Raw genomic sequence first — 4,570 nt, 5'->3', positions numbered from 1 at the left:
ACACGCACACCTCACACACAGGGCATCTAAACACACACACACCTCACACACAGGGCATCTACACACACACACCTCACACACACACACCTCACACACAGGGCATCTAGACACACACACACCTCACACACAGGGCATCTACACACACACACCTCACACACACACACAGGGCATCTAGACACACACACACCTCACACACCGGGCATCTAAACACACGCACACCTCACACACACACACACAGGGCATCTACACACACGCACACCTCACACACAGGGCATCTAAACACACACACACACACCTCACAGACACCTCACACACACACCTCACACACAGGGTATCTAAACACACACACACCTCACACATAGGGCATCTAGACACACACACACCTCACACACAGGGCATCTAAACACATGCACACCTCACACACACACCTCACACACAGGGCATCTAAACACACACACACCTCACACACACACACACCTCACAGACACACCTCACACACACACACACCTCACAGACACACACACCTCACAGACACACACACATGAACACACACCATGCACAAATTCACGCAAACACATACATGCACGAAAGCAGACACACACATATACACACAGCAAGAATCATACACAGCCACACACTACTCTACTAAACAGAGAATACACGCCTCACACACATAGACACACACATTCTCTCTCTCCCACACACACATGTACATTACGAAAAAGTAATAAACATATAACAAAAACTCCACTGTACAAAAGAGACAGAAGAAGATAAACATGATACTAAAATACTAAATATACTATATAAACTAAATCAAATATCAACATAGTGTGCTTAAGGATGATCAAGCATGACAGGGCAGGGACTGAGCCTGTAATTCAGAGTGCAGCTGAGGATGATTGCTTCCTTGTTGTCCCTGTCAAGGGTGCCATGGTCGTGGACCCCTCAACAGACATAAGCAAGATGCAATATACAGTTGAAAGGGTGGGGATAGTGCAATATCAGTAGACTGAGGGTCAAGATTAAAAATAAATATAGTGCAAGGAATTTCAGTGCTATGATCATGTATTAATAATACTATTGTAACTGTAAGGTTGAAGTACACATGAGGTTGATGAGCAGAACAGTGTTGATTGACTTGTTCAGTGTGAGGGCGACTAATGGACAGTAGGTGCACAAACATGGAGAAGGTGAAGAGGCAGACAGACTATTCAGAGAAGTCAATCTCTCCTCTAATCTTACAGTAAGTGAAGCATTGAACAGTTCTATGGCCCTGGGGACAAATGACTTCCTCAGTCTGTCAGTTGTGCATGACAGTGAGCGAAGTCTCCAGCTGATCAAGCTCTTCTGCTTTATAGTAGTGCTGTGGAGTGGATGACATTCATTGTCCAAGATGCTGATCAGTTTGTTCAGGGTCCTTTTGTAGCTAGCTAACTAGCCCCTACAGGGTCAGTGATTAGATCTCATCTTATGTAATTTGGGTTGATAGTGGCATCACTTTGAATTGTAAGAATAAGTTGACCACTTGATCTATGTGTTAGCTTAACATCTATGGCTGTTCATTTTTATTTTGGTTATAGCCTACTGCCCATGTAGTTCAAAAGTCTGATGAAGATATACATGGGTGTACATGCCTTGACGATATTGATGTCGCAAATAAACTACAATTTATGTTCATACACACACTTAGGTCATGTGGACACACGGACATGCATTTGTTTCCATGCTAACATTACATGTAGCCTTGCTGCCTTGGTCATGGACATTCATTTGTTTCCATGCTAACATTACATGTAGCCTAGCTGCCTTGGCCATGGACATTCATTTGTTTCCATGCTAACATTACATGTAGGCTAGCTGCTTTGGTCATGAGGACACACAGACATTCATTTGTTTCCATGCTAACATTACATGTAGCCTAGCTGCCTTGGTCATGGACATTCATTTGTTTCCATGCTAATGTGGCAGAGCTGAGGGGTTATTGATTCTAGACGACTACGCCATCTAGGGGATTGCGCCCCAAGAAGTTTAGTTTTAAAGGGTGGTTACTCTCAACCAATGACACAGGTTCGCATACATCAAGAGACTGAAGACGTGATTTATAAAAAATACAAAGTCTTTTTATTAAGAGATTGACAAAGTACTAACAGAGTGATCACTCCTTAAAACACAAGCGGATATGAGCAGTTATAATATGTTATAAGATGTGTGGACCATGGGGGCGCAGGGCCCGGAGAGACTACTCAGCTGGATAGTGTGAGGAGAAACAGGGCTGTAGCTTACCACGGCAGGGGTAGACTGAAGAGGAGGGGGACGGGTCCAAAACCACACCACACGTGAACACAGCAAGATCAAAATACAAAAGAAAAGAAAGCAAAACCCTGGATGTGCACAAAATAGAGGACCAGTGATGAGAGGGCTCCACCACTGACCCACTGCTCGAGGTCAAACAGCTCCTGCTTCCACACACACCAAGGGAGAGAGAAAGAGAAGGGCAACAATGTTTAGTGAGGGCAGGGAGGTCACAAAATGGCTAGTTGGACATAGCATACAATAATGTGTAGGACACTTAGCTTTTATGCACACAGAGCCCTGGGCCTTCCACTTAGTACTAGGCGGGAGGTCCCTGCATACTGCCCCAATGGTCCACTGCAAGACACAACCACAAGATTCCAAGGCCCACGCACACACACATGCACATGCACCCTAAACCGCAGACGAACACACACAAGCATGCACCTCAACCACAGACACACACACACACACACTCACAAGCACATGCACCCCAACCACAGCCACAAACACATGCGCACACACACAAGCACATGCAGTCAACTCTCCTATTTAGGAGAGTGAAATGAAAAAAAAAAAGAAAATAAACGAACAAAAACAACACACAGCGTGAAGACAATGGACACAGAAGTAGCCTAAACCATATAGCAACAGGCGGTGGTGATAGAGGCGACTACAGTCTAGCCCAGTGTCATTTGGACACGTTAGAACATGCAGTAATAACACATAGAGTACACAATACTGTACGGCAAGCGGCTTCCAAGGTGGCACGGCCGGGGGGGAAGCTACCTGACTGGACAGCAAAGGTTAGCCTACGGTAGAATTTACGTGGAAACAAAGCAGCAGCGGCGAGGCCTATGTGCAGCCACAATCTGGAGCACCGCACAGGCTTCAGTTAAACTTCACTGTCTGAAATCACAGAGAATTAGTACAAGCCAAATACCTCTAAATGCAGAAACTGAAATTAAGAGTAGGCTACATACCTGGAAGCACAGCTAATCCAAGAACATGACAGGAAGGGCTACCGAACAGTGCTAAAACCAGACAACAGGCAAACAAGGCAGATTAAACCTCCCCGGAGATAATCAACGGGGTATAAAAAGCGTCCGACATAAATTAGGAAAATCGGAATACCTTAATGGCACGATTCCAGTGAATAAATGCTCAAGGCTGGACGTGCAAACAGTCCACTGCCAAGCGAAGATGCGCTCTAAAGCAAGGAAGCATAAACTAATGATGCGGTCGCACAAAAGCATGAACAGGTGTCACGACCGCATCAAACCCCGTGTGAATTTCAGAGAAAGCTTACCTTGTAGTAGAACGATGCAAGAGACCCAAGCAGTAAACCTAGCTCCAGCAAGGCCCAACCAAACTGCCCGCAAGCCACCCAAACACGGAAGCTAGCTCCTCCAGCGACAATGGGAGAACGGAAGACGCCCTGTCAGCTGATATCTAGCCGTATAAATATACTCGATGTAGGGGCCTCCCCCTTCATTAACGTACCCACCTCTAATCTGGCAGCTGCCAGAGGGAAACAGGGAAAGCACAAGCTACCCTGCTACACTAACATTACATTACATTACATTTAGCAGACACTTTTTGACCAAAGTGACTTACATATGTCAGCTATATTACAAGGGATCACATTGTCCCCAGAGCAACTTGGGGTTAAGTGGCTTGCTCAAGGGCACAACGGTGAAAGCCGGGAATTGAACCGACAACTTTCAGGCTACTGCACGCTAGCCCAGCTCCTTAACCACTACACTACCACCGCCCACAGGTACATGTAGCCTAGCTGCCTTGGCCATGAGGACACATGGACATGCATTTGTTTCCATGCTAACATTACATGTAGCCTAGCTGCCTTGGTCAGAAACATTCATTTGTTTTCATGCTAACATGTAGCCTAGCTGCCTTGGTCATGGACATTCATTTGTTTCCATGCTAACATTACATGTAGCCTAGCTGCCTTGGTCAGAAACATTAATTTGTTTCCATGCTAACATGTAGCCTAGCTGCCTTGGTCATGGACATTCATTTGTTTCCATGCTAACATTACATGTAGCCTAGCTGCCTTGGTCAGAAACATTCATTTGTTTCCATGGTAACATGTAACCTAGCTGCCTTGGTCATGGACATTCATTTGTTTCCATGCTAACATGTAGCCTAGCTGCCTTGGTCAGAAACATTCATTTGTTTCCATGCTAACATGTAGCCTAGCTGCCTTGGTCATGGACATTCATTTGTTTCCATGCTAACATTACATGTAGCCTAG

At 45.4% G+C, this 4,570-nt stretch overlaps 1 long non-coding RNA gene across 1 annotated transcript; it reads right to left on the bottom strand.

Moving 5' to 3' along the window:
- Positions 1-2,770: 2,770 nt before the first annotated feature.
- LOC121691970 lies at positions 2,771-3,721 on the bottom strand. The gene is made up of 4 exons (XR_006025216.1): positions 3,605-3,721; positions 3,430-3,505; positions 3,279-3,329; positions 2,771-3,204 (listed from the first exon to the last, which is right to left on the bottom strand). It is a non-coding gene; the product is annotated as an uncharacterized LOC121691970 (long non-coding RNA).
- Between the last annotated feature and the right edge of the window lie 849 nt (positions 3,722-4,570).

The sequence above is a fragment of the Alosa sapidissima genome, chromosome 2, assembly GCF_018492685.1.
Source record: "Alosa sapidissima isolate fAloSap1 chromosome 2, fAloSap1.pri, whole genome shotgun sequence".
Lineage (NCBI taxonomy): Eukaryota > Metazoa > Chordata > Actinopteri > Clupeiformes > Clupeidae > Alosa > Alosa sapidissima.
Note: the sequence above shows the minus strand (reverse complement) of the source record. Positions and strands in the feature narration are given on the sequence as shown.